This window comes from Haemaphysalis longicornis, unplaced genomic scaffold, assembly GCF_048455015.1.
Source record: "Haemaphysalis longicornis isolate Haplotype H1 unplaced genomic scaffold, Haemaphysalis longicornis Haplotype H1 scaffold_1, whole genome shotgun sequence".
Classification (NCBI taxonomy): Eukaryota; Metazoa; Arthropoda; class Arachnida; order Ixodida; family Ixodidae; genus Haemaphysalis; species Haemaphysalis longicornis.
The window spans coordinates 428,689,969-428,703,094 of NW_027526203.1; the positions used below are offsets into that span (position 1 = coordinate 428,689,969).

General features: G+C 48.8%; 1 protein-coding gene across 1 annotated transcript in view; it reads left to right on the forward strand.

The window, feature by feature from the left end:
* The window catches only part of Zfh2 (Zn finger homeodomain 2), a 369,044-nt gene that overhangs the window by 106,143 nt on the left and 249,775 nt on the right, over positions 1–13,126 (forward strand). The window lies entirely within an intron of this gene.

The following is a 13,126-nucleotide window of genomic DNA, read 5'->3' on the forward strand; positions in this document are numbered from 1 at the left end:
CTTGTTGCGCCAATTTGTTGTGCTTCTAATATGAAGCATTCTACGGTTACTTCCCTCGGAAAACTGTGCGTCTATAACGTAACGTGTTGTGCTCCATAGAGATACATGGGGTCTTATGGAGGTGTTTAATGATACGCCATGGGGCCTTCACACTGATGGGCGCGTCAAAGGCAGACGGCAGAAGCTTCGGAGACGGTCGATAAAGCGCGTATATTCGGAGCGGCAGCCCAGAACGCAAGCCCTAGGAATGATGATGCGGATGGCTAACAGTAGATTAGGTACGACATGGTGGTGGTGATAATGGTAGTGAGAAGAAGGTGAAGTGGAAGATGATTTACACACAGAATCAGCGAACAGATTGTTGCTCACAATATTACCGCAGAAGAGTTAAGCAGCTCGTAGAGCGGGAAATCCCTCGGCAGGCACCGCACGCCACAATTATCATTGGCCAGTAAGGTCGTGACGAATGCATGACGTGGAGGAGCAGAAAGTTTCCAACCGGCGCGAAGTCCGCCGAGTGGCCCTGCAGTCCTGACGTAATCGTTCTCCGCAGCCGCCACTCGGCGGTGGCACGAGGGTGGGGGCTGCGGTGCCATTTACCATTATGTACAGCCACGATCAAAAGTTTACGCACCAGGGAAATTGCAACTTTAAATTATTTCTCTTCCTATAGTAGCCCGACAAACTGTCGAATGCATGCCAGATGTCGTATAAGCACTGAACTAATGAAAACTACCACAGGTAGTACTCCGGGCTGCCATGCGGCAGAGAAATAACTCAAAATATCTGCTTTCGTGGTCCATAAACTTGTGCTCTTGGGTGTGCAGTGTACTAGCAGTCTAAGTGTGGGCGCTCTGCGGAGTCATCTTATACGAGTGCGGATGGCGCATTACGTCTGCTCCTGCTTGGCTATCGCATTCTGTTATCACAGACGAAGCTTCGACATCGTCCAATATTTTTAGGCTGCTTATATTGCCCTAGGGAAAATCGTCTTCTTAGCAGTGCATTTGTGTAAACTAGTGAAGCCGACTTTATTGCGAATTGGTGCATAGCAGTCAAGCCCACTGTACGGGGACGTCCTCTTTGCAAAGTTGGCTTTCGAACATTGATTTTATGTGTGTCAGTGAAGCGTCACCACATTGAGGCAGCTACACAGGAAAGCCTATTGGAGGACGCCGCGTAGGTGCGACGGATGCGGCCAAAATGCTTACACACTATCGGTGGATATCTCATTGGAAATTTCCTGCGATTATTTCACTTCGGTTGTGTTTTTTTTTGTTTTGTTATCGTTTTTAATTTTCTCTAGGTTGCATGACGCTTTGATTGATGGTGTATTCTGTGGGTCGCTTTGAGCTTCTGGCTAAGAGTCGAACGTTGCAGAGGCCGCCAGCAATGCGAGCTGCTAACATTGCTCCGTAGCCAAACGCTTTAACCGATCTCGGAGTGGAGGGGCGCTGGGGCGTCGTAGCGTGGCATAGACATTCAGGTGATTGCCAGAGTAACTGCCACCTCCTTAAATTCAGTGATGTTATTTCTCCCCCTCTCTCGATGCGGTGACTGGTGTCACGTGACCCGCTTGCCGTCACATGCCGGCGGTGTGCTCACTTCGGAGGGAGATCGGTCGTTGGGGCCTCCAAGTAAAAGGCTGACGCTCTTAGAGAATCAGCCGAACATACTTGGCGCTCCAAATTTCAACCTCCCGAGCGTGCCGCTGCCTTCCGTAGCGCTCCAGAGCGCTCGAAAGCAACTTAGCCAAATGCGTATTAGTAATCCCTTTTAACTTAATAAAACTTGCTGCTGGGCTAGTTGGTTCATGATCATGATTTAGAATTAACAGCGCGTGCACAAGCTATTAACCAAGTTTTATCCACCTCTCGAATACATGGAAAAGGCTTAAAGTTCACACACGAACTTCCGTTAAACGGTGTGTTGCAGTTTTTAGATCTTAACTTAGAATTCAGAAGGGCCACACCTGTTGGTGTTTTTCGCCCAGGGCTTAAAAAGCTCTGATGCCGTTCAGCTCGTCACACTCCAAGACAGTTAAGCGCGCAATTGCAGGTTTATGCCTAGAGTCTGCACTCACGAGGTCGTGTTTTCACAAAATGCACCAATCCTTCCAGAAACAGGTGGAAAGGTTGATTTTAGCAGGATTTCCGTGCTCGGTCATTACAGCGGTTGCTGAGTCCTTGCTTCAGAAGATAAAAAGGGGCGGAAGAAAGGAAAGGGCGGATGTGGTGCGCAAGACAATAAGGCCTGAAGTGGTGCCTTACGTGCACAAGGTTTCCCACCACATGAAGAAGGTGGCAACGAAACACGGCATCCCTGTTGTCTTTTCCGCTCCCAGGAAGCTCTCTGCCCTTTGCCCTCGCATTTCTGCCGCGCAGAAGCGAGCTTGCAACAAGAAGCACGCTAGGCCTTTTGTGAAATGCTGCACCGGCGTGGTGTACAAGATTCCGCTGTCGTGCGGGAAGGCGTATATCGGCCAGACGGGCCGGTGTATTAATGATCGAGCACGTGAACATGAATTGGCAATTAAGAATGGGGGGACAGCGCACTTGCCTGCGCATTGCGCTAACTGTAAGGATTGTGTCGCACGGCTAAGTGAGATTAAGATTTTGGGCAGAAGCCACGATGCAAACGCGCGTGAAATATTGGAGGCTTTTTACATCAAGAAATTTGGTACTGATTGTGTCAGTGACACTTCCGTTGCCCTTTTTTCCTCTGAGTTGGAATTTTTATCTTGTGTGATTTAGTGTTTACGGCTGCGGTTAATTATGTGTTTGTTGCGATGATTGGTTGGGCGTTGTCCTTTAAATGGTTCACGCTGCGCATGATCGAGTCTGTCATTGTATAAATGCGAAGATGTAGCTTGTGAATAAATCAGTTGAAGTAGCGCCAGTCCTGTCCGTTTTCTCGTACGTGTGTCCTGTTCTTTAAAGCGCTAATCCCAGTTGTTATGATCCCTTTTAACGTCTGATAGAAGGCTTCGGAGCCCATACTGAAGTAGGAGCGAGCTCGTCTTATGTCTGCAAGTATGACATATCTATTTGCCTGAGCGGCTTATTAGTATTCCTTAATAAACTTCAGCCGCCTTTCCAGTTAATACAGAGAATCCTGGGATTTGTTTTCCGTTGTCACACGTACCTTACAGGGTGCCACCTCAATGAACGCCTCAATAGCTTAACACTAAAGCAGCGGGGCGTTCGGCATGCCTAGAACTTCAAGTTTATTTTTAGAGAGAACGGGTGTGGTCGTGCTGCGGGAAGCTACAATACCGGTGCGGGTACGAATCCAGCAGGTGTACAGAGGGTTTGAAGGTTTGAGGGAGGGAGGGGGGGGGGGGGGTGTAGATCGCCCTATGCGCATCCTGAATTATTACCGCCAAGGCTGAAGTTCAATACTCCCTCAACTGATCCCGCCGATAGGAATGCTCCGCCCCATAATGTCTGTCCGGATCCTCTCCGCAGGCATTAGCGTTAATTCGGTCGAATCAGAGCCAGTAAAATTATTCCCCGTAAACTTTGCACTAAGCCACCAATGTTTCGAGTAGTTTATTTACTCTAATTTATTATTTTTGATCTGCGCAAAGGCATCCTTGTCTTCTCCAAAGGAAGGGGTACATAGGGCATGGCCTCTCCGACGGCTATGAGTGGAACGCAGCAGGGCCTGAGCTTATCTTAAAAAGCTGCTCGCAGTGCCGGTGGGAAACAACGGCGGAGGAGGACGGCGCTAACTGTCGTCCTCCGGCATCTTCGCGGTGCCGCCCAGAATCTTGAAGGAGCCCGAGTAGTCTGGCGGGCATCAAAACGTTTACAATGTTAACAGATAAGCAGTAAAGAATTCCCTCAAAAAGGGTGAATGTCCTGAGGACACAATTCAGTAGTGCGAATGTAGCTCGCAGCGGGAACGGTTGTCGCGCCGTAAATCTCGCGTTAAAGGCAGCTGGAGGTTTGCTGCCGAACCTTTGAACCCTCCCTTTTTTCTTCTGTTCGCTCGGCTTCGTTCGCAATCTCTCGCTGGGCCCGGCGGCTTGCTGGCGAGTTATGCCATCTGTGGCCCCTTTTCGGATGGGCCCACACCCTCTAGCCGCGCTTCCCTGCACGTGTTCTCGCATTGATATACGCAGGATGCGGCGGCCTCAGCGTGATTTCGCGCCCTGCAGTCGTTCACCTCGGCTGCTCGGTCCAATACGCGGCTCCGTTTCTGGGCCGTCCGAGATCGCCCGCCTTCTATTCGCACTCACGGGCCGATTGCGCGTGCTGTTTGCCTTTCGGTCGCCTAAAGTCTGCACCAACGTCGCTATCCGTGCGGCGCTTCCGTTCGTTAGTTGTGCGCCTAACGGCGGAGAGTCCCTCTCCAATTTCACGCTCGTCATATACCGCAAGCATGGAGGAGAATATTTTTTGCTGCCATTTCCCATATATTTGCGTTTCACACTCCGTGCGAAAAGAGGCAGATGGTTTTCATTCCAATCTCAACCTACTGACAGCATCTACGGAGGGATAATTTCTTCATATCTATCACAGCCAGCGCCTTCCGTTATATTCCCAGGTCTGCAATGCTCCTGGTCCGGTAGGTCTAAAATCCGACTAGCAGTCGTTTCCTGGGACACAAACATTTCCGAACCAGAAAAGTATATGGCCGCCCTGGTGCAGTAATATAAATTTACTACCATTGTGCGGTAAGTGCTGCTTCGGGTGCTCTTCGGTCTGTTGGTACATAAGCGAGAGGCGCGTGCTTGAAGAGAGAATCACCATGACAAAGCTTCGTGTGCGGTGCTCGGCGCTGTTATTAATACGAGGCGACGTTGCGTGCTGCGCGCTCCTCGTGCCCTCTTCTTTTGAGGCCATGAAAGGCCTGTTAGGAGGAGTGATGAAAGAGGGTATCGAGGCACAAAATGAAAGGGGTTCCGCTGGTCTAGCAGACCGCGGTGCTGCCCCTGAGTGGGGACACACCTTTCTTGAATCGGGAGGAGGGCGCGCCGGCGGGGCGAGCCGCAGGCTCCAAGAAGAGCAAGGTAGCGGGGAGGGGAGCGAAAAAAGGCGTGTTCATGGAGCGAAATGGGGCTCTCCGTGTATCGGGCCACGTGGGATGGGGGGGTGAAGGGTGGAGTGCTGCTGCCGGAGTTTTTTTGCGGTTTCTGCGTCGGACACGCGCAGCGGCGGCACTTGCACAGCGAGGAGGTGAGCGTGCCGCTCTGCACGTGGCTGCGCCAGAGGCGAGGAGTCGCGTGCGGCGCCCCGTACGCGCTGCGTGGGATATGGCGAGTGTGTGGGCGAACGAAACAGTACTGCCGCAAGCGCACACGGACGCCACTTTCTTACGGGTCAGTTCGCGGTCGCTCTGTTCTAAATGGTAAGCTTCTGTGGTAGTCCGAGATTCTAGATAGTCTAAGATTCTTCTAGATCCCGGCAGGGTGCGGCGGCTAGATACGACGAGGAAAGTTGACGCCGCGGGGAAATAAGTGAGAATGGTAGGGCGGAATCCTACCAGCAATCAATAGATGGGTCGTCTATGAAGAGGCCTTGCTTTTACACGACCTTTTTCTGGGGCGACACGAACTTTAAATGTTCTTTTGAATAGTCGACTTCCTTTTAATTGCTGTTTTCTTCACGTGTCATGGTATGGTTTTCAATTCTACTTGAGGTCCTTTCTGTTTGATTTAGTATTGTTTCATTGGGAAGCGTCAGATAAGTTCTAGATAATTTTAATTAACCTTGTGTAAAACGCAACGATGGCTCTATTAGCCCCATTTTCTCTACGTCAACATAGGGGCTCTGCGCCGCTCAGAGCTCCCTGGCTCGGTGGTGACCGCGGCGTCGCTGGCGAGGGGATAGGCAGCGACCGGAGTAGGAGGCGCGAGAACGGCCGCCCAATAGCTGCCGCTGCCTCCGCATTCGGCGTTTTTTTTTTTGTTTTGTTTTTTTTACGTGGCTCTGTGCATACCCAGGCGTTGCCTAGCAGCACGCGTTCATTTTCTTCGGGTTGTATTTCGGAGCCTCGCTCTAAGCGACGCGTCGCTTCCAATAGGAATTAAACGGCCGTTTCCCAGCTACATACAACGCCGACGCCGGCTTTTTCGCCTAATGGGTCATTTAATGCTTTTGCATTTAAAATCCCTCGTCGGCGCTGTCTGTAGCCGGGAAACGGCATCTGAAATCCTATTGGATGCGACGCGTGACGCTGCTCATCACGCACGCGCTGCGTAAGATGCGCGCCTCAGAAATGAAGCGCAAATTAAAGCACGCAGCGCAGATACTTTATAACTGAAGCGGTGAAGCCGGCGGGGGCGCCGTATCTGCGCAGTGGGGAAGCGTGGTGTCACGTAGCTTCGTTTGCAGTAGGAATACCGGAGGGAGGACGCTAGTTCGCGCTGGCCTCTCCCTTTGGCGCAGCAGTCACCAGTTTTAAAAATATTACAGACGAAGAAGAGGTGGCTACTAGAGGTGGCCCTACCTACTATCATCATCATTAGATAGCAGTTACAACCGCCCGTTAAAGAATCACTAATGTCCTGCAAAAGGCCGGGGTTGAGTCCCACACTATGTAGTACTTGCTGTCGGGAACGTTGGAGGCCACGGCAAGTCCACAGAAGATGGTGGATATCTGCGGTCGATGCCGACGTGGTGCAAAATGGACATGTCCGGCCAAACGGAGCCCGTCGATCCGGGGGCCAGGTGTGGGTAACAGCTGGTGTAAGAGCAGCCCCGACGCGAATCCTTCGTAGCGCCACCTCCTCACGGCGGGTGAGCCCCCCAGGGAGGTTTGATCCACACGGTGGAATAAGTGCGCCTGTGGAGCGCCGAAGGTCTTCTTTGTCGGTGGCCAACTTTGACATTCCGTCGACTGGAAATAAGGGCAGTGTATGCGTCGTGGGAGGTATACGAGTCGCCGCATCCGCCTGTCGCTGTCCAGGGGTCGACGTCCTATGGGCCCAAGTAATCTTAACTCTGAAACTAAGAGTCGCAGCCTTCGCGTGGATGGTTTGGGACATGGGCACTTGATAAAGTACCTTCCGGAGGTCTCGCACTTCTTGCATTGAATCTGTAATTTTCGACGGCTCTCAAACAGTATAACGACGCCGAGCGCCGGCATGGAGGCCCTTTACAAACGATGGAGCCTGATCCGAAACGACACCACCGCACTGATTGAGGACATTAAATCACAGATAAACGCCTAAACGCCGTCAGTTGGGAAGCCGATTTTTCTAAGGAAAAGCCTAATCGAAAAACATAAAATTCTGAAGAGCCTGGACCGCGAGATTGAAGAGCTTGTCGGCCTGGATGATTTAACGGAAGAATTTGAAACAACAGATGAAATCGAAGCTTCTATCTTGTTGACCAAATTTAGAATGGACCAACTGTTTCCAGACTTGAAAAACCATTCAAACAATGACATCGTAACAAAAGCCCCAGAAGAATACTGCAGTATTGTAAACAACAATGACTCGCCAGTGGAGAGCAGTGACCCTCTCAACAGGGAGAGTGATTGGGTGGAACCTTTCAAAAGAGCTCGTCAGGGGCCGCACGTCACCCAACGAGCTGTTTCCTTCAGAGAGGGATCGGATGCATTAAAGGGACCCTGCAACACTTTCTTCAACTTTTTTTCAAAATCTTAAATGCTTGCAGAACGTAGTCAACCAACACATTCAGCGCTTAGATTAGGGGGTCGCAAATTGCCTCAGACAAAAATTAATGCTCTATGCCCACCGTATAACTTAGGAACTTGGTCAAAATATTTTCCCCCTTTCCCGGTCCTGGCGTTCGCCGGCCGCTAGAATTACGTCATTACAGCGGTGTAGCGGCAAATGGCCAGCTTTCCTTCAGTTGCAGGAACGAATGCATTCGATAGCCACTAAAGCCACAAAAGTAAACCAGAAACGGAAGGCGCATCTGCTGCGACGAGTGAATCGCGCAGTGCCGCTCCGTGCTGGCGATAACTTTGGCTTTCGCAGTGCTTCCAGGCGCGAATGGAACAGTGAAACCGTTTATCGGAAGTGTTACAGATTCCCCTTAATTTGCAGAGAGGAGTTAGCCTTGTCTGCTGCTCGGACAGACGACTCGTAAGGGCTTTCATGACACTAGATACTCCTAACGGGGAATTGCCTCGATTACCTACAATAAAGATGACGGGTGATCAGAGCTACGACAACTTGAAGTCACCTGAAGAATGATCGGACTAGCATGGTTTTTATGGGAGAAAAAGAGTTTGGTGCTCAACGAACTACCTCGTGAAGACCAACAAGCACCCCCAGATGAACCAAACACCCCCCCCCTTGAGCCATCGACTTAACGGCCAAAGATCTCACACTCACGCACGGAGCCTCTCAACGAACAACCTCATGAAGACCCCCCCCCCCAAAAAAAAAGAAAAGAAAAAAAAAGAAAAAAAAGAAAATCCATCGACATATCGGACGAATCTCACACTCACGCACGGAGCCTTCAGGTACATGTCGCCATCGTAGTAGCTCGGGTTTGGAGGTGATTGGGTTGGTCAAGGCAAAACGTGAAGATTTCAAGACCCCGACGTCAAAACGAAGACTGCGAAAACGGCGAAACCCGGCAGCCTATACAATCAGCGCGTACGAGTACCCTTAACTAGGCTCTACCGAAGGGCACGACGAAGTGCAGATTGATCGGAAAGATGAGGGAAAGAGGAAGAACCCCTCGAAGGAAGATTGTTATTCACGTGAAAAGACCAAGCACTTACTACGTGCGCCCCTCTAAAATACGACAACCGATCCGAATCTCATGCAACATTAAGCTTGCAGGCGCAATATCATATAGTTATCAAGGCCAAGCGGAGGTCCGCAAGACCCGCTTATCTAGGTTGTTTCCACAGAGCGCATGAGCCACAGACGCTGGAAGCACCGGCGGAAGCCCAAGTATGGACTATCATATATCGGCTAACACGGACGTTATGATCGACTGCGATCATAATGGACCGCTTACACCTCCTTGAACAAAAGTGTTGGTGCTGCTGGCCACATCGAACGCAGTGGCGCTGGGTGAAGGCGGTAAAGTGAACACTTCACGTTATGTTCAGCGTATTCCTCGTCCTTCTATCGCGTCGCCGGTAAGATGTTCAAAATATTACAGACGAAGAGGTGGCCATTGGCAGCTGCCCCTACTAGATGCCCCTACCCTCCACCTATTAAAGAATTACTGTGTCCTGCAATCCGCGCCTTAGTTTTTCCAACAATCAGCTATCACAGGCACTTGATGGGAAATCAGGGAAAGCTGTTGTCGAGTTACGTTGACTTGCTGCACACCTTTTTTATGAATGTCACCTATTAAAAAAAAAACTTGAGCGAGACGTGTATGTAGGAAAAGCTTTTCTAATACCCCTGTCACACGGGCACTTTCAATCGCGATTGAAGTGAATCGCGATCGAGTTTTCGAGCGCGCTCGACGCACTGCCGCTGCTACACGGCACGTTTCAATCGCGATCGAGAAGTTTCACGGGTTGCACTCGTGTGCGCTAGATGGCGCTAACAATGTACTTGCGGCCGGCGTCTGGTTAATTCGCGCGGTCGTAGGTATACGTAACTACGTAAATATTACCTCACGCTTATTGTGGTCAACTTATTTGACACAATTTGTGGCGTTAGTTGAAGTTGTCACATTCTGTGCCATCACTCAGCGGGGACGAGAGTATCGCCGCTCTCGTTCGATCGCGCTTGGAAGCCTCGATCGCGCTTGATAAACCAGGATTGAGTTCGAGCAGTATCGAGCTCGATCGCGATTGAAACTTCCGTGTTGCAGGGGCCCGATCCGGATTGAGCTCGATCCGGATCGACTCAATCGCGATTGAAAGTGCCCGTGTGACAGGGGTATAAGCTACTAAATCTTGTGGCAATGTTTATACTTGTCTACACCGTTGAGCAAAAAGAAAACGTTAGGCATGTCTGAAGCAAGACATCAATACATAAGTGATATTTACATTTCTTTTAGTTAAAAATACATGACTGCTAGTTTTTGCGATAGAAAATTAAAAAAAAACGCCATCAAGAAACAAAAAAGCACTCGCGGCGTGGCAGTGTTCCAAGTTCAAAAGTAACAAATTCCAGTAGATGTCGCGAGCAGTGGAACACGGCGAAAATGAGTTAGCGCGAACGGGAATATTCGATCTGCTAGCTTCGGTTAGGGAACGCTAGGCAGCTTCGCCAGCGTTCCCTATCAGCGCACATCAGCGTTCGCGACGTTAAGTTACACTGTAGTTTAGTCAGTGAAGGTGGGCTAATTTTTTTTAATAACTACGTTTGATCATTGTCCTCAGCGGAGGACATAAGAGTCCGGTTGGGCTATCTAAAAAAGAACAACATTATCTGAGAAAAAAGAACGACACTTTAAGCTTACTCTATGGGCAAGATTAATCGTTCTGACACGCTCCCCACATTCACCTCCAGGGCGCGGAGCTTACAAGAGCGCAAATAAATACTTCTTCCTGTGCCATAGACACGTATAAAAAGCACCCTTCTAGTCTGTGTACACCGATGAAAGGAACATTGGAGATGGTAGCGGCTAAGTGACAACCGACTCTTGTCCGTCCCATGTCCACACCCTTCTTGTAAGAAATTTGTCCGTCACGTGCCAGAGCACTAGTTGAGATTTTTCTAAAGCGCAAATTTTGTACTTGATGGATGGAAGCAGAATTATTTTTCCAAAGGAGCTGTCATGTACTGCCAGCTTTGTTCTCGTTGAAGCGCGTAGCACCCCTTCCTCCTCCCCCCCCCCCTCCCCCCAAGAAAACAAATCCTAATCCTAATTAGACACATTGCTTTACGGACGTTTGAAGTGCCTTCGAACCGAGTTCAATTAACCTCAGTGGTCAAGTCTGTGCTGCCACGCGAAGTTTTTCAACGGTATTTGGTTCAAATATCATTTAGGTTTATCGAAGGTGCACTGCTCATTCCAGGCTTTAAACGCATTTGAGGTGCAAACGTGTGAACGGTTTGTTTTCGCATTCCTGACCGAAATAAAATGAGTACGAATATATTTGCAGCCAATGGTAATAAATAATTTACTTGCCTCGTTTTTTTTTTTTTTGTATATAATATTTTTGCAGAAGGTTTTGTACACGTGCCGCCGCTGAGAGAGAGCTAGCAAGAAATTCACAAAGAAGTGGCAAAATATCATACTTTTTCTTGCGCGTTTCTCGCTTGTATTTGTCTTGTGGAATTATTTAAACGAAAAGAAAGAAGCCTGGAGGCTACGCTGGCAACACTGCTAGTGAATTATGCATACAGCTTTCAGCTGCCAAATGAAATTTGGAAATGCTGCAGAGCCGGTATGCCATTCGAATGCCATCCGACTATGACGTCATTGCAAGGTATCCACAGAACAGGTAAGCTTCCGTGTCAGTTTCTCCCTTTTCTGGTGACCGCCGATGCATCTCAGCGAGCGGTTAACCTAGCATGCGCGCGACCACACGCTTCAGAAAATCTCCGTGCCTCTTCTTCGTCACAACACACCTTGGTAACCAATCACTCTCTACAAGAGAACACATTTGATGAAGAATGGGGCCCGACTACGACTTCACTCTCAAATGTGATCATGCAAAGCAAAAGGCCATTTTTAAATTGCGTAAAATCACGGCGCCGACCACATTGTTCTCGGCCTCTCCACTGGTCAACTTCACCTTTGAATTGATGCATTTGATCATTCACGTGCGATATGGCTGAGCATATCTACGGGCATTTTTTAGGAGCATAACCATTGGCAAAAAGAAGAAAAAAAAAGAATAAAATCAAGTCTCCCTACTACGCCCACTAACTTCGGAGGGGAGATGAAGGGTTTTAGAGGGAGCACAATAATTGATTATTCTCCCAACGACTTACGACTGCGACGAAGTGAGGGCTGAACGTACAAAGAAGCAGCAGCTTTGTCTTCTTTGTAATCTATTTCATTAGTCGTACACCCGCCAAACAGGGAGGAAGCGGTCCCGAAAAGAAAGAGCGAGGAAATACGAAAGTGGCATTTCTTAAGCCCTGGTTTCCGGGCTCTCCTTGTTGTCAGAGAAGCCGTTTTTTGTAAATGCTGAGTTTGGGAAGTTTGTTGGCATAATAACAGCATTTAAAATAAGCCTAACAGCTGTCGTTAACATCTACCTGGTGGGCCATATAAGCTCGTGAATATGACGTTTTTATGTCGTGTACTTCGCTGTGCTCACGCAGGCTGACAAAGAGCTTTTGGAGCGAGCATTACTACTCAAATGCCTTTTAATCGCGTGGTAGAATGGCCCCGAACTATATATCTTAGACTATGCCCAACCAAATAGGCCGTCTGCATAAACTGTCTCCGGAGTGATAGCCTACATTTTGCGCTTTCCCAACATCTGCCGCTGTTTGAATAATCACCGTGTATACGTATATAATGAGTCTTTTGCGTGCTACCTGTCGTTTTTTTTTTTTTTTTTTTTTTCAGCGCCGTCGCTTTGTTCAAATGTTTCGGACGGTCGTGTGACACGAACTGCATGACTAGCTCATTAATTTTTTTACATACCTTTTTATCACTGATATCAAGGCATACGTTCGTATAGAACACTGAGGCCAATCTACTTTTTAAAAGCTTCAAAGTGTCCGTGCAATTTCCAGTAACCAGGACCAAAATGACATCAAATACATAGACGTTTTAGACCATTTTTCCCCCTGACGAGTGACGTGGGAAAGAATGCTGCCAGTGCATTTGACGGTGTGTAATGTATTTCGCGTATCTGTGGCTATCAGCCCGTTCCTGGACTGTTAGAAAGAGCCATATTCAAATAATGACTCATCTCGTTTCAAGTGACAGACACGTGCCATAATACCAGTAGCGTCGACTTAATAAGCTAATTTTTAATTATTGCTCGTTTGAGAGCGCCGTGCCATTTGGACAGAGCGTCCACCTGATATTAAAAGTGTCTAAAAACGGCGTTCCCCCACACATGCTGTAATCGTTTTTTATGGATCTGTCTGGCTAAAACAAAAAAAAAAACACCCTGCATGTGTAACGTACTACGTACGACAGTAGGCGCGGTCATGACAGTTGGACAAAATGTGCGTTATTTGATACGTGCCTTAGAGCGGAGCTTCAGCGCTGCTCAGTGTTGAAATGTAACGCAATTTGGGCAAGCAGAAGAAAAAACT